Source organism: Synchiropus splendidus, chromosome 18 (assembly GCF_027744825.2).
Source record: "Synchiropus splendidus isolate RoL2022-P1 chromosome 18, RoL_Sspl_1.0, whole genome shotgun sequence".
Taxonomy (NCBI): Eukaryota; Metazoa; Chordata; class Actinopteri; order Syngnathiformes; family Callionymidae; genus Synchiropus; species Synchiropus splendidus.
In genome coordinates this window covers 17,244,361-17,265,094 of record NC_071351.1, presented here as the reverse complement: position 1 = coordinate 17,265,094, position 20,734 = coordinate 17,244,361, and positions in this window count along the sequence as shown.

The following is a 20,734-nucleotide window of genomic DNA, read 5'->3' as shown; positions in this document are numbered from 1 at the left end:
CAAGGACCTGGTGGTAACAGACGTCGTGGACTGACCTGACTGAAGTTCAACCACAGTAAGGTCCATTTGGAGCCTGAATTTTTAAAAGCACCGTGGGTGATTGTGTTTTGAGGTTGCTGTTTTGTTTATTAATTATTTTAAATTATTATTTCATTGTTATTATTATTAAATTGTGGCCAACCATGATGGTTTTCCTTCTGGTTCTGACCCTGAATCCACCCACAACCAGGACACTACACCACACCTCATTGACCAGAGTGCTTCACCGACACGCATGTTTCTGTCTGGCTTGTTTGACGGCATGTCTGAGGAGGATCTAGAGCTGGTCTATGATCCGAGTATAAATGAAAACATGGAGTCCATTTTTTTTTTCGCTGAGAGAGAGGATAATCGTATTTTAAATATTGTTCCTGCATCATCTCGGGAAGGTAGGGCTGATACCTCTTTAGACAATGGCGATTGGTAAGAAAGGTTTGTTGATAATCAACAGACGGCTGATTCAGGGACACCAGCTCTTGACCCTCTGATAGATGTGTCTGGCTCCAGCTGTAGCGATGACAATGTTGATGATGACGGTGATTCGGTTCAGGAAGGATGCTGTGTAAGAGGTACCGGTATTGAATCAGAAGTCATAGAGCCTTTTAACACCGATAGGATGAGAAGGGTGCTAACACGTCCTGCTGTATCCGACACTCCTGATTTAGCAACTTTCTACAGAGGTTTGATGCAACAGGTCAGAGAGTTGGCAGATGAAACGCAGAGACTAGCACATCGAGAGGATGTGGTTCAGCTTGAAGTGGTTGGTGAAGATGTTCAAGAACATGTTAATGTTGTGGTTGAAGGTGACGGGGAAAATATCTACCCTGCTTTTGAGGCCCTCCTGAGCAACACCATGCAATCTGACAGAGTCATAGTTATGGGTAAGATAATTGAATTAACGGTCCAAATTGTGCATAACCCTCGAGGTGGCGCTAAACGCAAACTCAAGAAGACACTGCATGCCAAAATTATTGGTAAAAAATGATGACATCTCTACAGTCTCTAGTTGGTAGTGATGGAACTGGTCAGCTTTGCTTTGCAATCAGCCTTTCTTGTCTCCTTAATCCTAACCGTACGTATCAAGATTGTGTTGAGTTGGGGAGGGAATTACAAAACAAAGCTGGTTTAGATTCTCAAACACCTATCACATTCACAGATATACCCCTGTTTGAATGGATAGTGAGGCGTAAAATTGTTGTGTTTCATAAAACAACAGCAAACCAACCATTAGCGCATTATGCCACAGGTTTTGCTGATGGTTCGGATCCTTCATACTTGTTTCTACTTCAGGGACACTATTGCGGGGTAAAAAACCCAAAGGGTTTTTTAGGAAGACGTCACTTTTGCGTCAGCTGTCATAAGGGGTATGAAGATAAATCACAACACATCTGCAAAGGTCACCGTAGCGTTTGTCACAATCCTGTTTGCCCTACAGAGGTCCCAAAGCCTGTAACTTGTGGCGATGGTTGCCGGGTTTGTAGAACACCTTCCTGCATTGTGAGACACAAAGAGATTGGCGCTAATGGGAGCAGTCTCTGCCAGATATACAAAAAATGTGAAAAATGCGGAAGGTGCCGGTATATCCCATTAAAACAGGCTAAACCTAACAGTTGTTGCGGTGTGCTTAAATGTAAAATCTGCAATGTAGAATTATCATCGACAAACGAGGTCCACCAGTGCTACATTCAGCCCATTGCCAGGAAGACTGAGCATCCTGATCTGTTTTGTTGTGATTTTGAAACGTTTACAGACGACCAAGGTAGACATGTCCCTTCTTTAGTGTGTGTAAAGACGCAGAGAGGTGAAGAATAGATGTTTAATGGTCTCGAATGTGTTCGAGCGTTTCTTTTATATTTCAGAAAGAATTGGTTTAGAGTTGTGTTTTTGTTCCACATAATGCCAGGGGCTTTGACAGCGTCATTGTCTTGAGAGGTATGCTTGACGAAGGGTTAATACGTAAGAGGATAATCATGACCGGTAGTAAGATATTTGTCTTGAGGATCCTCACTACAAGCTAAAATTTATCGACTCTCTCTCATTCCTAGCCATGCGACTCAGCTTCATGCATAAAGCTCTAGGTTTCACCGAGCAGTGCAAGGGTTTTTTTTCCACACAAGTTGAGCTTGAAAGATCGTCTGCATTACATAGGGGTGTATCCTCCTCCATCAGACTACGGCTTCGAGGGCATGTCAGACCCTGAACAGAAAGATTTTTAAAGCTGGTATGATACTGTGCGTGATGATTCTTTCAATTTCAGGAGTGAAGCTATTCACTATTGTAAAAATGATGTTGACATTCTGGCCAGAGGATGCATGATATTTAGAGAGGAGTTTTTTAAAGAAACAGGTGTTGCACTCTCGTCCATAACAATCACCTCTGTGTGTATGGCTGTTTTCAGGACCAACTTTTTAAAACCAGACACATTAGCAATACCATGTCCCAACAATTATGTAATAAAAGGTAACAAGAGGTTCTCACATGCTTCCATCCATTGGTAGCTATGGGAATCACACAGACAGGGCATTTTGATACAACATGCCTTGAACCGTGGGGAGATGGTGTTTGGCCAGTATTTTGTTGACGGTTATGCTAAAGTTGACGGTGTTAAGCAGGTCTGGGAGTTTTATGGATGTTTCTCCCACGGTTGTCCTTCATGTGTCGACCCACATGCAGTCTGTCTGTTAAGAGGTAGACCATATGGTGAATTCTACTCTGCTACGATGGAGAGAGAGCAGGCGTTAAAGTCTGATCATGAGGTGCATCTTATTACCATCTGGGAACACGAATGGCGTTCACTTCGACAATCGTGTGATAATCTCAGAGATTTTCTCTTAGATTTTGACACCCCTGAGCCTCTCAACCCTCGTAATGCCCTCTACGGCGGTAGAACCAGCGCTTTAAAGCTGCGTTACACGGCCAACCTGGTGAAAAAGTTGATTACGCTGATGTCACCTCTGTATCCTTACGTCAACAGCACGTGTTCCTAGGTCACCCCCGAAAAATTCACAAGGACTTTGGGGATCCCAGACAGTACTTTGGTCTTATCAAGGCGGTTGTCTATCCTCCTCGGGTTTTATATTACCCGTTTTACCCTACAGAGGACCAGGCGGTAAATTACACTTCACGTTATGCAGTATCTGTTCAAGTCGTATTGTCCAAGACAGTGGCTGTACGCATAATGATGATGAGCGTGCTTCGACAGGGGTCTGGGTCACGGTTGAGTTCAACAAGGCTCTGGACAAGGGATACAAGGTGGCCAAGATTATCGAAGTATGGCATTTTGATAGATCTAGCGATTGTATTTTCACAGGTTACATCCGTACATTCCTGAAGGGCAAGCAGGAGGCTTCTGGTTACCCTGCTGAGGCCGTTGATCAGGAAAGCCACGACAAATACATTTAGGATTATCAAGCACATCGGGGGATTTTGCTTTGTGCTGATAAGATTTGTCACAACCCTGCGAGACAGGTGGCTAAGGCTTTGGTTAATAGCCTTTGAGGCAAGTTCTGTCAGAAAGAGAACATGTCTCAGGTTTCTGTAGTGTCAGACCCCAACGAGTTTTTCAGTTTCTTGCTTTCAGGGAAATACGAGGTCAGCTACTTTAACATGCTGGATGAGAAAAAAGTTGTGATCCAGTGGCGTTACAAGGGTCTCTACCCTCCTGGTAAAAGCACCAATGTTTTTATGGGAGCTTTTACTTGCAGAAGGATGTTCTCTATGTTGACACAGACAGCTTGATATATGTGGTGAAAGACAGCAAGACGCCTTTAAAATTAGGTAACTATCTCAGTGATCTGACTGATGAACTCGACGGGGATAGCATCGAGGACTTCGCTTCGGCGGGTCCTAAGACATATGGTTATAGGACCAAAGGACAGAAGAAGGTTGTGATGAAAGTTAAAGGTATCATGCAAACAAAAGAGTCTTTTCAGCAGATAAACTTTGACTCCGTTAGAGATCGTGTAGAGGGCTATTTACAGAATTCACCTGATGGGGTGCTTGAGACCCATCAACACAATATTGTGAGGGATAAAAAGAACATCACTTTAAAAAACAGATCAGTTCCTACAAAACTCGATAAGAGACATGTGCAATAAGAGACGATTTTTTTTGTACGGCACAACCAAACCTTTTGGGTTCTGAGTTTTGAGTGGATGACTGGGTCATTATGGAAGAAATTCATTTTGATCCGCGCTTGAAAACATCATTTTCATGTCTAGTGGTGGGACCATCAGGGTTAGGAAAGACCCATGTATACTTGTGATGGATGATGTCAATTGTAAATAAAGATTGTATGTATGTATACGTCTTTTGAACCTATGTACAGTGAATTGCAAAAGATGAATAAAAATATCAAATTCATTGAAGGTTTACCTAAATCTTTTGAAAATGAAGATGTATTTCCTTCTGATAGAAAACATTTGACAGACATCATAAAAATATGAGTGTTATAATGGTGACGCAAAACTTATTTCATCGTAGTAAATATAGTTGTATCCTCGCAATAAAACGCAGATAAAAGTTCTTGCTCAACAAGTTTACCCGTCTCAAAGAGTTTTCTTTCAAGAAAGCTTTGAAGATGCTACAGCTGGCGCTCACGGGTACTTAATTGTTGATCTAACACCCTCATGTCCAGAACGCTACAGACTAAGGACTGGGATACTTCCTCATCAACGTCACACTGTGTCCATACCAAAAACGTCTGCTTAAGTCATGTCAGCACATATAAAAAGAAACGCAGGTTTACTTAAGGAACTATACCATGCTCCTTAAATGAAACGTAAAGACATTTTGATGCATAGTTCTCGGGACTTTATTCAAGCTCTCGATGAGATCGCCCTGAACGTTTTGAAGGGGAATGTACTGTTGTCGCAGGCTCAGTTAAAAAAAACTGAAAAAACAGAAGAAAAACATCTGTCACGGGTCAAGGACGTGGAGCGGGACCCAAGCGCAGTGGTGAAAGTCACAAAAGGCAGGACCGAGTCAAAAACAATATTTTAATAATTAAACAATAAAATCACGACAGAAAGCGTCACCGAACCGGGAGACACAAGATAAAGTCTAAATGTCCAAAACAGAGTAACCAAACGAGCCGAAGTCCATATACAAGAATAAGAGACCAAACAGAAAGCGTCACCAAACTGGGAGAATCAAACCAACTTAAATTTGGGAACGGAGAGACGAAAGTACAATGAACAGAGATAGAGACAAAAGAAACCAGGAAAGGCGGAAACAGGAAGAAACCGAACACTAACTCAGGCACCAGGGTTTAAGACAAAGAAATCCAAAATAAGCTAACTAGCGCACAGAACAAGAGAACGAACAAGGAGAGCCAAGAGAACGAGGAGTTACCACAGGGAACAAAGGAGAGCGTCACAGAAACTAGAGAAGAAATCACAGGGAACAAAGGACTCCATCTGCAGGAACTAGAGGAGTCGATCACAGGGAATAATAGGGGACGATCTGGCACACGGTGCTGGAGTCCAGGTGCTCTAATACTCAGGTGATCTGGGGTTGATTGGCTCCAGCCATGTGCCACACAAACAGGAAGAACGGAGGAAGAAAACAAAACAAGACTCGCATGACAAAATAAAAGCGGAATCATGAGAACATCAGACTCTTGGCTAATAAAAAGGCGTGCGTGAAGCGTAGATGAAGGATTCTTATAAAGCAATCGATTCCTGTTGCCGTTGCTAGCGGCTGCCGTTCCAATCATTGGAAATCTAATAGGAGGACTTGTAAAGAAGTAAAACACGATGAAGACTGTCCAGAAAATGTATCTGGTCTCTCCTCAGCAAATTAACCAGTTATCAAGTCCAACCTCCGACATCTGTGAAACTGCCAAAGATGAATTGAATGAGAAGATGAGGACCATTCTGAATGATTCTCAGTTAAACTCGTATGAGAAGATTAAAAAGTATGATGCTCTATTGCAGAGATATTTAACCTTTACAAAACAGGATCAGAGAGACCAAAGGAGAGTAACTCTGACTTTACAACGAGACAGAGTCAGCGATCACCCCCACGACTCTGACAGTCGTGTCGAAAGTGTTCTAAAAACACCCTTTGTAACAGATGACTTGGGTCAGGATATTCTAAATATCCTTCCGTCAAAAGCTCGAAGAAATGCTGAATACATTATCCAGAGGATATCCAAAAATGGTGATGGTTGGAATATGAATGGCAAATTTATGTATGAAGGAAATGCTGTAAAAGGCTCTCATGTGATTGATATATTCAAGTACCTTTCCCTACCGCATAATAAAAGAAGTTCTCCATTACCTGCGGGATGGTCCTAGTTTCTCGTCACATTATTAAAGCTAAACATCCCTCTCACACTGCTGTCCAATCCTGAAGCGAGGGCTCAATATCAGAGACTTAAATCGAATTCTATCTTGCGAAAGAAAAGTATAGCTGAAAGCTGGTCTCCTGATTACAGATTTTTTTTAACACACGAACAAACAAAATAGGATTAGTCACAATAGTCTTTAAAATACTGAAGAGAACAGAGTATGTTGTTTCCACGGACAGTGTGCACATCTTTTTAGACATTGTTGATGTCCTTTCACAAAGTTGTATACCATGAGGTCATATTTTAAGGTATCGTCACTGTATAGACTTAATACTTCTTGGATACACAGCCCTCTAGCACGATGATGGAGGTAGAAGATGCAATGATGACTGTGATTGCAAACTCCAATAGTTTGCTACCTCTATTGTTGTGAACGACGTTAGTTTCTGACTTGTTCCTCCTTTGCCCCGAATGTTTCCATTTTCATCGTTCTCACCAGTACATCCGTACGAATATATTTTCCCCGAGCTTCTCCTGGACGGGAATCAAAAAAACATAAAAAACTAACTGAAGCTTGTGCCGTGGAACTTGATCCTCCTTTATTGAAAGTAATGGTCTCAGGAACATCCAAAAATCCAAACTTAACGGTCAAAACCTATATGTCCATGTTGTTCTTAACAACCCAACACAAATCAACCACGAGCTTACCTTGCGCATCCGCCGTTTTTTTCAAAAGACAAAAGTGGCCTTCAAATTAAAACCCACATATATTTATGTAAAGCACTAAACCACAAAACGACTACCTAACAGTGTAAACAATATCAAGTGAAACTTACTTTGGCACTTACAATGACCACATACAAACGATAGAGGGTTCTGTAGTAGACCATTGTTGTACTTGATGTTGCCTGAATGTTTCTTGAGAAACTTTAAAATACTTTCAGGGTAATGTGCAAAGTAGGGCCCCATTCCAAATGAGTCAAAGAAAGTTGTTCTACCGTCTTCTTCGAGAGTTAAACTCTGCCAGTGCTCTCCTGGTTTATGTGCCGGATGTGTGTTGACGATTAAATATTCAGGCGGTCTGAGGGGGTTGTGTAAATTGAGGCAACTTATCCGACGGCCATACACCGTAAAATGTGTCGCTCAAGAGACCTCTCAGCAGCCTCTGTAACTGGAGACTGTCCATAACTTTTTAATAATAGTCCACCAGCACTTGTCTTTTCGCATCAATCTCCAGAATGGAATCATAACAAGCGTACACAATCAGTATTACGGTGTTTGGTAAGGGTACTATGAATCTCATCTTCAGTCTTAAATTCCCATTTGAGACAGGGGAGAGAGCGTCGTTGTCGTCGGCTGGATTGAGATTAAATGCAAACAGTGAATAACCGCTGTTAAAACCTTCGCAATCAATGCTTAGAGGTAGATCCTTCAAATGTCTTCCTGTAGCTAAAATCATGGTATAAAACTCACTGACTGAAATACCGTGATTAAACTGAGGTTGAAAAGCTTTAGCGGGGATCTGTTGGCCGTCCTGACAGAGGGCGAGATATTCAGTGTTGTAATGATGAAAATTGAACGGGGAGAGATCTCTCATACCGGTAAATGCCTCATGATGCACCATCCCTAAAACCACATATTTAGGTATTGAACCCAGAAATAAATTATCCTGGGTACATATTAATGAGTTTTCTGGAATGGAGTATGTTTTTACATTGACTCGTGAGAGTGGGCAGAGAGCATTTCCTTTAAAGAAACGCTCTGCATGACCTATTCTCACAGCTGGCGAAACAGTGACTTTGTAACGTTGATTTAAGCAGGTGACTCAAACGCAGATTGGAATCAGAAGATGGGTATTTAATTGTGCAGAACAGGAAGAGTCTTCTGATGCCGTGGTGGAGATCCCAGACAAGTGGCTGGTGAGGGTCCAGGAGTCCAGCTGGCTGCGCTATGGCAATGAAGGAGGTGAAGGTTGTGGAGTAGAGGTGCAGGCAGGCTGAAGTTCTAAGGCAGAAAAGACCGACTGAAATAACTCAGATAATGCAATATCCAGGCAGTGGCAAATAGCGGAATATCTCGCTTGAAGACAAACCATGAAGGGTTGACGAACAGGCGAGGACTGGCAGGTTGGTCGGGTCTTTATACCTTCAGGAGATTGGAGGCAGGTATGGATGTGACTAGGTGGGTTGGGCGGTGACGTCAGCGGAAGAGGTTGTGACAGACTTTCTTCACAAACAGAGAGGCGCCAAGGATTTTCAGACGAAAGGTGGAGTCGCGGGGTCCGGTCAGGCAGAAGGCATCATTCGCCCTAGTGAGTTTAATAACAGTGTCTCACAGAAAAATATGTCGCCGTGGAGAGGACCGAGAAGATGTTCTTCTCTGGATCTGCTCGTGAACTCTGCCCGTTTATTCAGGCCTGCGTTGGGACCGTTTACAGTCAACCAACACAGGTGTGTCTTGGTAAAAAAGACCGGCGCTAAACTGTGTTTTAAGAGTGTCGCCTGAAAAGTTGAGAAGTGTTTTGATCATAGCTCTGTACGGGTGAGTGGAACTGGACTGCGAAATCCTCCGATCCCCCAGGACCACATCACACTGGTCAAAGATGGTGTTTAGAGGATAATTCATGAGACCGACTGTTGCGTCGTTAGCCAGCGGTGTGCTATCAGTGTTAGTAATTCTTGCACGCACGTGTAGAAGGGTGTCGTTTAGGTCTAGATACTTTTCACCGTCTCCTGCTATAAAAAAACTCAATCGGTCCTCCTTCGCTGATAGCGGCTACTGGAGCAATTTCAGTGTAAATTGGAAAGCTGCGTAATTGGCGGCGTGAATAAATCCAGTTCTGCCAATGTGCATTCAGCAGATTTCTGGTGTAGGAGTGCCATGTTACTGTATATAAGGTTTTTTAAAATATATCAGAGCTCCCTCTGGACTTCCTCTTGGCCCGTTTGCTTCTGTCAACTGACTTCTTTCTTTTTTTGTTTGGACGTTTATTTGAGCTCTGTCTTACACGTCGTCCTGGAGGGCGTCTCTTTGTCCTTCGTGATAAGACGGCTATACCGCCTGACCCTTCCTGTCTCTGTTGATCGCTCATTCCTCTCACGGTATGGGTGAACATATCCAAGGCTATGTTACCCACGTCTTATTTGAGATGGGGTTTCGCTTTGACAATTCCTGATGATCCATGATACAAACCAAAACATTTTTGAGAAGAGGGAACGGATGCCTCGTCCGTACATAACCGGGTCACCGTAGAAACCGGGTAGATCTCCGCCCACCTGTTTTTCATAATATTGTACAAATCTGTGCGGGTCGTCTCTTAAGCCTGTGTGGACCATTGTGTTTGTTTATGACTTGGTCTGCAAAGGCTGGTTATCTCCCTGGTGTTGTGATGATGAATGGATTTCCAGACGACGATTAAAGGGTTATATAATATCCTCTCAAGTAACAGGTCTAAAGTGTAGAGTCACGACCACCTTTCCAAAGGTAAAATTGACTGGTTTGTTAAGATCTGATTTAATTTGTAACTGAATATTTTCAATATGGCTCTTGGCAACCGGTAAATAGTAAGCAGGGTTAAAATGCTGTGTGATTATATCTGAGTAACTACCCTTGATTTCCACCATTCTTAAGAGCGGTGCATACGCATCCCCTACAAGCTGCGGTCTTACAGCGTCGCTGTAACAGTAGCGATGGTAAAACCCCGCTTTTAAATCAGGATGGGGCGCTCTGAACTCACTTAAAAAGCATTAGGTTCTGACCGTCTCCTTGAAGATCAATTTTTTGCCGTGCACCGTCAAACAGGAAGCGTATATCGTCATTGGTTTTTTTAAAGGTTTGCTCCAACTCGGTTGAAATCTGATTAATAGAGTTTTAATATCCACCCTTGAACTTCAGTTTGGAAATATCTCTTCCCGCCATTTTGAAATGTCAATCAACCACTCGCGATTCGTCTTTTGTCCTCTGAGCTGAGGCGCTGGCGTCTCATGGCTCTGTGAAATTCATCTTTATAGCGCCGCATCTGATTCTGATCCCCTCGGGGGAGTCGTGTTTGTGTTGGAATCAGGTCCTCTAGGGTTCGGTTTCCAGTAAAATGATGCCGCATCCTCCGGAATATTATTCCATGTGTGAGGGTATGTAATCTCCGTCAAAGCAACCTCCCATTTTCCGTTTAAATCGATATGTTGTGCTAAATCAACGCGGAAAGTACCAATCGAGTTGTCTTTAAAAACTTTTGCACTGGCCTTTGATGGTAAAGTCACATAGAAGCGTGCGTTCTTTGAGCCGTACATGATGATATGATGCCTGTTGTAAAGGAGGATCGTCTTATATATTTTTTATACCTGAAGCTTTTACCCACCTTTTGAATTTTTCAGGCCAGTTCTTCCACTGGACAAAGACCTGTCTTTCTCCTTTAACGACGCGTTCCTTGAGAATCTTTTCAGCGTGAAATACTTCCTTAACCAGTTGCACTCTTTGTAATTCTTGATCATAAAATGACCGCTGGATGGGTTCACCGTCGAAATCTTTCAATTTATGTACAGGCGGGTTGCGGTGGATACATTCAGTTATCGTGAATATCTCTTCTGTAAAACTCTGCTCATTCTTTTTGTGAAATACACCTCATAGTTTTGATATCCTAACATGATCGCCCTCCTTAAATTTTGGCTTCTGCCGACCTTTCGACGGTCTAATGTAAAGATTGTCAAACACTTGCAGACTATTTTCTTTAGTTACTTCCATCGGTGTCATTTTTATACTACTGTGATAGCTGTGATTATAACTCTTTACTAGATCCTGTAAAACCTCGATGTAATGTAATCTTTTTAGCTGTAAAATATCTCCACATCCGATTTTTAAGAGTGCAGTTAAATCTCTCAACCACAGAGGCCTTAAAGTCACTTGCTGTTGAAAAATGAATAATTCTCTTCCTTTCCATCAAAGCCCGGAAACTCTTGCTAAAAAATGCTTTCCCATCATCCGTCTGTAGCTTTGCAGGCGTCCCGCTCTCATCCAGCACTGATTCAAACGCCTTCATTGTCTCAATCGCAGTTTTTCTTTTTAAAATGCGTAAATAGGCCTTCTTTGAAAATACATCTATAACGGTCAATAAGCAATTTTGATCGTCGTTATATCTAGCCAATGCCTGCATGTCCCATCAGTCGGCCTGGAATTGTTGAAGAGGCCTGTGAACAAATACTCTCGGCTGGTTTACGCACGGTGTAAGCATCCTGTTTTGATGAAAAATCTTCAATAGATTTAGAACTGACTGGTTTTCCAGTCTCATCCTGCACCCCTGGACGAAGGCGACTCACACCTCCAGAGGTCCCGGGGTGAAGAGGATTGTAATAAACTCTTTTAATGATGTGTTTCACCGTCATGTTAAACGAGAAATGAATGAGCTGAGATCCAAATATACTTCTTAATGTTTTTTATTCCACAGGTTATGTAAGGATTCAAACGTAATGTTATACAAAGAGAGTAAAAGAGTAAAAAAAAATAAAAAAAGTATCACATACGAGGGAATCTCGTGTTTGTGACATCGACCAGGACCGGCGTTCTATTCCAGATTCTACTTGCTGAATCCAGACGTTCAATTAGAGGATCCTCATGCTCATGTTTGATGTATTCATTCCAGACACTTGATTTTGGAGACCTCATTTCGAGCAAGACTGTCTCAGCCGTAGCCTTCGTTCTCATTTTCTCCGGTTGTACGTCATTCAGGGTCAAGTAGTGTTGTATAGCAGACAGAAAGTTCTTGTTACAGAGTCTCTTCATCAACGGGTGGAAGTTAAGACTGTATAAATCATCCTCCATCTCTTCAAGGCAGCTGTGTTGTAGTTGGCTGGGATGGTCTACTTGGCAACCGTAGCAGATCTCCCTCCAATACCTGCGCATGGTTTTACCTGGTAGATGAAATACAACTGTCTTTAAAGCTTTCAAGAAGAAACCGCTTATCCATCCATCCGTGTCATCATTAGCTGCTGGTTCTTGGTCTTGAGAAGCTGAAGATGAAGCAGGCGGATGCACGCCGACAGTTTCGTTCTTGGGGTAGGAGGTTGGTGCTCTCCCTACAGGTTCCTCCTCATCATCCACATCTTCCATTTCAGTTGCATCAAAGTCGTCTGTGTCGTCTTTGATGGTCGCTGAAGGACAGGCTCCATCTGTCGTGTTGTTGTTAGAACCATCGTACTCATGACCATCACCAGTTACGTGTTCTACCACAGGAAATAGAGGGCTCGTCGAGGAGTTGTTCATTCCGTACCCAGTGCCGCCTGTAGCAGCTCCGAGGAAGATAGTGCCAATACCTCTCTTCCCTTCGGTCCTCATCGTTGTCTTAGTTGCTCTTGTTTCGACAGGTACGTCTGCAGGGTGTCGCTCTGGAAAAAATCCTCTTTATAGCAGCCATCAGTGAGTAGGCGGTCCAAAGGGGGCAGGACTAAAAGGTCAGTGCCTCTTTCGGCACAAGGGCATCATTCCATCAGCGGCTATGCTAAAAGAGGCCGTCGATTTTCGGAGAAACTGCTGAATTTTCTTACTCCAAGCATCCATTGGTATGGTTAACAGAGTACGAAATACACCGCAATCAGAATTAAAATACTCCACTACTTGATACTCCACTACCATACTTGATCCAAGAAAATGCAGATGAAAATGAAAAGGTTTTGTGGAAACAAAAAGGAGCTACTGTGGACAATCAGGGTCTCTGGCGATCACATGAAGGCAAGCTCGTAGCTCCAACTGCACTTTTGACCATCTTGATTTCGGAGGTGCACAGTGATCTGCACTGCACGCAAGGGGGGAAGTGGTGAAGAAAATCAGACAGCAGGGATATTGGTCCCCATTTTTGCAGACAACAACAGATGAAGTGCTGAATCAATGTGAGATTTGTGAAGAAAACAACGAAAAAACATCAAGATACCAATAGGTCATATTCCAGTCCCAGAAGGTCCATTTAAACATCTTGTGATCGATTACGTTGACATGATAAAAACGGTTCAAGGGAGACGCAACATGTTGGTGGTAATTGATCGGTTAAGCTGCTGGGTTGAAGCAGCACCATCTAAAGACTTGAGTGCTGAAACAGTAATCAAATTCCTGACCAGATAAATCATTCCTCGAGTTGGCATTCCGTCAGAAATAAGCTCAGACAACGGTGCTGCATTTGTACAAAAGGTTGTGAAGGGCATCTTGCAGCAACTTCGAATCAAACAACGATTGGGTGCCGTTTATCACCCCCAGAGTCAGGGAATGGTTGAGGGGATAAATGGAACCCTGAAAGCGAAACTGAATAAGATCTGTGCTAGCACGAAGCTAAACTGGGTTGATGCGTTACCATTAGCACTGATGAGTTATCGCATGCAAACTCATCAAAGCACGCATTTGACACCACACAAGATGTTGACGGGATGGCCGATGCCGGCACCACACTTGAGGGGACCCTACAAGGGGCCTCCACTTGAGCAACTACAATCTGAACTTAGAAGTTATACGAAGCAACTAACTTCTATCCATAAGACTATCTATCTGCAGGAGAGAAAACGGGAGCTTGAGGCCGATCGTGAGGCCGGGCATTTGGTGGTTCCCGGCGACCAGGAGTATATCAAGGTCTTCCGAAGGAAGTGGCACCAGCCGAGATGTGAAGGTCCATACACCGTGGTCCGAGCAACACCAACAGCTGTCCAAGTCGAAGGCAGCGCCACTTGGTACCATCTGAGCCATTGCACAAAGGCCCAAGGCCATCACAACCAAAGAGGTAATAAAACAGGCAGTGAAGTCAATGATTTAGATAGTCAAAATGTTGATGACAAGGCTTGCTGTGATAATAAGTTGTCTGGTTTGGTTGTCACCAGGAGACGAGCTCGCGCAGCTTGCGAGACCGCAGCAGCCGACCAAAGTCCAGACCGTGACACCCTAAGTTCCAGCTAAAAAACTCGAGCATAACAGGGACTCAGTTAAGTACGATGCGATCACCCGTTGTGTGAAAAATGCCCAGAAACACAAAACGTTAAGCGTATTGGTGCAGGACAGGCGGAGTAAAAGTGGGATCCATGTCAGAGGTCAGGGAGCTCTAGGTAAAACACTGTCTGCCAAACTTGGAACCACACCACAGTCAAAAAAAAGGAAACGAAGATGACCGTCCAGTTTTGACCACCACTAGTCCTCTCTGTAATAAAACCACATTATTCGATTAATTATATTTACTATTTACACAAACCATACCTATGAAATATTTAAACTACTGGGAGAACAACTGCATGAAACTGGTAAAATGGTGTTACGAAATCGTCAGGTGTTAGATTGGTTGGTGTGTGTCACATGTTTGCAGATCAGTGTTGCACTTACATTCCAACAACACCGCGCCTGATGGAACATTTGCCATTGCAATGGATAAACTTAGAGATTCAAAAAATGAGATAAAAGAGCATGCAGGAGCTATAAGTTGGGCCTGGGATTGGTTAGATGGACACCGAAGAAAATGTGGAGCATTTTTTGCAGAAGTGAGGATGACTACTGCAATCATACTCATCGTCATTTTTCTTCTGGCATGTTGCATCGTACCCATGATGAGGAAACTGTGTCTGCGAATGACTGAGAAGCAGTTAGCGGTCACGACGGGACTTTGGAACGCACAGATGCTGAACATGATGCCTGCTGAACAACTGGCTCTCGTGGTGACTGAGAGACCACATCTGTAGCCATCACCTGATTAATTGGAGGACTCTGATCATACTCCAGAGGTGACTGAAGAATGAGGTGTTGTTATGATTACATGACAAATGTGTTTAAATCATGATCCTATGTTTCTTTGCCAGTATAATTACTTGATTATTGTTTCACTAAAAAAAAAAAAAAAAAAAAAGAAAATTTCACCTATGATGAAAAGTGACAACAAAAAACAATTGGGGAAAACTTTTGATGCTTCCGGAAACGAACTGACTAACATTTTCCTGCGACGCGGTTGAGATTTTTATTTAACCAGACAGCAGTAAACATATTGAACTAACTACAGCTATATGAATCATTTAGTTAACATTTTCTACATACTTATATCCAGTATATTGTCACTGCTCTGTTACAGTACGAAATAATCTTCAATAAAATAAAATGGGATAGTTTGCTAAATTCTGAGACCCACAAAGGGGAGATATGTTGTGGAATAATTTGACCTGTGTCATTAGGGTTACAATGATAACTTGTTTTTCAGTACCAATGGAATGTTGAACAGATATCCACCCACTCTGTATTCCAAATACGCCAGAGATGGTACCCTTGAAGTGAAAACAGGAATGTATGTTTTCTCTGGAGCTGCCAGAAGCTCTTGTTTTTGTGATTCAGCCAGGAGGCCAAAGGTGGACATGCATGTTTGTGACAATGTGTATCTGGTACAAGGAACGCCCTTGATCCAGCCCCTACCTAATGTGTTTGTACTTTGAACAATTTGATACTGAGCGATGTCAAGCGATGAAATTATGTTACGCTGATGTGGAATAAAACAAAGCTTGTATCCCACTACTTCTGTGGTTTCTTCTGCTCCCGACTCGACGCCCTGAGAAGTGTACCCCGCTGGCCGGACTACACTAACAATTCTCTCATTTATTGGCCAGAGCTGCTGGAAGCACCTGAAGACAGGACAAAGTGAGGCAAAGAAGAAGCAGCTACTTCAGATAAATAGAATTCTGCAAAAGTTGAGACGGAAGCCCAGGAGGCAGCGTGGCAGATTTCTGCCAAAGAAACTCCTCTGAAGGCTGCTATGGATGTTGCCCCATTTTACCACCTGCCAGTGCCACCCACAGCTTCTCTGTTTTCCTGAAGGCCTTGACTGCATTTAGATAAGCTCTCAGTGCCCTCACAGGAATACATGAAATACAGTCAGGACTAATCGAGAAGGCACATAGTTCTCCAAACCCTCCTGATGGAGGCCAGAGCCAGGAGAAGAGCTGTTTTGTAAGCCACCAGCTCCAAAGGAGTCTGATCAAGTGGCTCCAAGAGAGCTTCAGAGTCAGACTTAATACCAATTGAAGATCCCAATAGGGGCAGATGCGAGGTGGGTCTTTGTCTTGTCTCCCTGCTTTAACTGGACTAGCAGTGGATGTTTACCCAACAGACAGCAGTCCACACCCGTTCAGCATTAAACGGGTGTGGACCCCTCATAATTTCTACTACCTGCTGCAGGCTCACATCTGCGACATCTCTGGGTACCAGATCGAGCTGGGGTTATCTGCCGCCAATAGAATCACTCTCACCTTCTGAATCCTCCTCATCAACTGAAGGAGGAGGCGAGGTGGAGGGAAGGTGTGAAGGAGGCCCTCCGGCAACAAACACTGTTGGCAAAGAGGTCCGCCAGTGGGAGCCCAAACTTGGCCCAAATCATGTCGACCATGTCCTATGACAAACCCCACTCGTCACAAGGAATATTACACCAGCCTTTCTACTTCACTGGAAGTGCCAGGGCACTCTGCAAAATATGATTGTGAAATTAGAGAGGAGTGAGTCAGTGACTCTGTAATTGTGAAATTACAATTGTGAAATTACAGCTGGAGCCGGCACATCTGGCACATGAAGCGAAGAATCTTGAGATCTGAAGACGAGCGGAGCGCCTCCTCTGGACCACGGAAACGTCAGGCAGGACTGAGGTGTCATCACACTCAGGGGAGAAGGATTGCCGTGGGCCCTGATGCGCCAGTCATTCATAGCTAGTGATGCCATCATCCTTCTAGTTACGGGAGCAACGCCGTTTAGCTTCTGCCGACCACCAAAGCATGTAGTCATGATCTGGTAAACTGCAGGGTCGCCGTATGTCAAGAACCCATCTGGAATTCTGAATCACCCATGAAGTCATCTTGAGCACATGGCTTTGCGGACTGACCAGGAATCCATGGGACAAAACCATGGCCATCCTTAACCGGCGTCCTGACTGGCAGCGCTGTCTTCTTTGCCGGATGGCCGTCAAGGTAATGCGCATTTTATTGCACCTAATCCGCTTCCAATTATATGCGAAGGCACCAGCAGTATATGAAACTGGATAACACTGCGACCAAACAAACCCCTCGCATGAACAGGTTGCAGCACACCCTCGTGTGAGTGTGTGCACAGGTGGCAGATTCGCGCAGTCCGGAACACCTCGCCCGTGGTCTATTCAGCCTGAATGAATGAATGGGTTGTGAAGATGTAGCATTAACAGCCCCTCATACATAGAGTGTTCCTCAGAAGATGCAAATTTCACCTGCCACTATAGCAGAAAGGGTCTTTGTACTGGGTGCAGAACTAATTCAACCTGTCTAAAGTGATTTAACAGAGTTATGAACACTTATTTTCGACGATCTGTAAACCACCTTTTCTTTGGCTGACAATGCGTTTTATGCACTGTTTACTCACTGCTCATGTATGCTTGAGATAATGAAATTTTTTTCCTGCAAATAAAGGAAAAACACTCTTTCTAGTATAATTAACACCACCACCAACACCAAGATTTCTGAACTGTATTTCAGGGGGTTATAAAGTTTTTTTTTTTCCTGCTCAGCCTCTCTCGGGCTGAAAACGCGTTTTCTGCCCTGTTCACCCACTGCTCAGAATAGTCTCAGAACATGAAAATATCACCTGCAACTATAGGAAAAACATTCTTCCTGGTATATTCAACAGTAAACCTACATTTCTGACATGTTTTTAGAGGGTTATCAAAAATTAAATTTTTGCCGGTCCGAAAACGCATTTTACGCACTGTTCACTCACTGCTGAGCGATTCCTCAGAAGATGAAAATTTGACCTGCCACTTTAGCAGAAAAGGTATTTCTCCTGGGTGCAGAACTAATTCAACCTGTCTGAAGTGATTGAAGAGAGCAATCAACATTTTTATTTGTGTCGGTCTTTAAACCACCTTTTTTTGGCCGAAAATGCGTTTTACGCACCGTTCACTGACTGCTCACGGATGCCTGAGATCATGAAAATTTCTCCTGCAACTATAGGAAAAACTCTCTATCTAGTATAATTAACACGAATCCTACATTTCTGAACAAAATTTCAGGGGGTTATCAACTTTTTTTTTTTTTTTTCCTGGTCAGAAACCGAGCTTCTCTCGGCCTGAAAAGGCTTTTTCTGCTCTGTTCACTCTCATCGATGCCAAAGAACATGAAAATTTCACCTGACTCTATAGCAGAAGGCGTCTTTCTTGGAGCTGCAGAACTAATTCAACCACTCAGAGTGGTTTCAGAGAGTTATCAACATTTTTATCGTTGTTGGTCTGAAAACCACAATCACTCGGGCTGAGAACGCGTTTTCTGCACCGTGCACTCACTTATCAGAATAGACTCCGAACATAAAAATGTCTCCTGCAACTGTTACTGATTTCACTCTTTCGAGTATATTCAACACTAAACCTACATTTTGAACTGTTTTTAGAGGGTTATTAACATTTTTATCTTTGACTGTCCGAAACCCACTTTTTCTTTGGCCGATAACGCATTTGTGACAGTGAGTGAACACACTGTTCACTCACTGCCCAGCGATTTCTCAGAAGATTAAAATTTCACCTGCCACTACAGCAGAAAAGGTATTTCTACTGGTTGCAGAACTAATTCAACCTGTCTAAAGTGATTTAAGAGAGTTATCAAGATTATTTATATTAATTGTTTTATTATTTAAGTCGGTCTGAAAACCAGCTTCACTCAGGCTGAAAACTTTTTCTGCACTGTTCACTCACTGATCAAAAGTGCCTCAGAACATGAAAATATCACCAGCAACTATAGGAAAAAAATTCTTTCTAGTATATACAACACTAAACGTGTGGTTTTTGAGGGTAATCAACAATTTTATTTTTGCCAGTCCGAAACCCACTTTCTTTCTTGCTGAAAACTCTATATTATTATATTATATATATTATATTCTGTACTGTTCAGTCACTGCTCAGGGAAGCCTGAGAACATGAAAATTTATCCTGACTTCACAGCAGAAGCCTTCATTCTAGTAGCTGCAGGACTAATTCAACCTCAGAACTAATTCAAGTGGTTTCAGAGAGTTATCAAGATTTCTATTTTTGTTGGTCTGAAAACCACAGTCCCTCCGGCTGAAAACATGTTTTCTGCGCTGTTCACTCACTGCTTAGAGGGGTGACTTAGAATATGAGAATTTCACCTACAGCTATAGGAGAAACACTCTTTCTAGTATATTCAACACTAAACCTCGACGAATAGGGCGCTGCGACTGGCCTACAAGCAGCTGAACCGTTCCACATTTCCTGCTTCCAAGCCATGGGATGAGTTTGACAAGAGCCAGCCGCTGCTATGAGGTTGATCTGGAGACTCTGTTCCCAGAGTTAGCTGAGTTCCGTGTGGTGGAGTCAAGCACATCCGCTGCCCGTCGTATCGAAGTTGAGCTCTCTCTCCACCGCCATCTCAAGAATCATCCCACTTCACTAACGGCCCGCTGGCGTTGAATGGCGAGACTACACACAGGGCACGACCGCGTGTTGTCTGCCCATAACTGCAGGTAAGAGGTAATGCTGACAAGATGGCGCCGACGAAGGCTGACCTGGAATTATCGTGCATGTTATTTTGTTTATTTTTGTGTTTTGATGGAGCATCTGCGTGTTTTTACACACGAGATCAGTTGATGAACATCAGGGCTCTGACTCCGTCTGACTTACTACCAGTATTTGTGGTGTCAGTTACGGAGTTAGTTCATCTTTTGGCTGGGCGGAAGAAACTGAGGAGGAGAGGGAAACGTGCCGGTGCACTCGTTCGCCTTCGTCGAAGAGGATCGCGCACTCCGCTTCCCGGGATAATCCTCTCCAACGTCCGGTCGCTCAGCAATAAGATGGATGAACTGGCGCTGATGTTGAGACGGAACAGAGACTTCTCCTCCTCTTGTGTTTTGTGTTTCACGGAGACGTGATGTACGGACGTGACGGTGATCTTTCAGCACTGCTCTCCCTCTCTGGAATGTCTGATCGTGAACTGTAAGCCGTTTTACTCCCCACGTGAGTTCGCTTCATTCATTCTGGCTCCCATATATATCCCGCCCAGCGCGAATGTACGTGAGGCTCAGAGTGCGCTCGCGGATCAGGTTCTGCATGTGGAGCGAACTTTCCCGGACTCTCCTGTGATTGTGCTTGGTGACTTCAACAAGGCGACTCTGAGTGAGGAGCTTCCCAGGTACAGGCAGGTTGTAAAATGTTCCACCAGAGAGCAGAGCATGCTGGATCACTGTTACTCATCGCTCCGCAACTCTTATACCGCCCTCCCTCGAGCTGCACTGGGTCTCTCTGAACACTTGATGGTTCATCTTGTTCCTACATACAAGCAGAAGCTGAAGCTGGCAAAGCCTGTTGTGAGGAGCATGAAGATCTGGACAAGTGAAGCTAAAGAGGAGCTGCAGTCTTGCATGGAGACCACAGACTGGGAAGTGTTC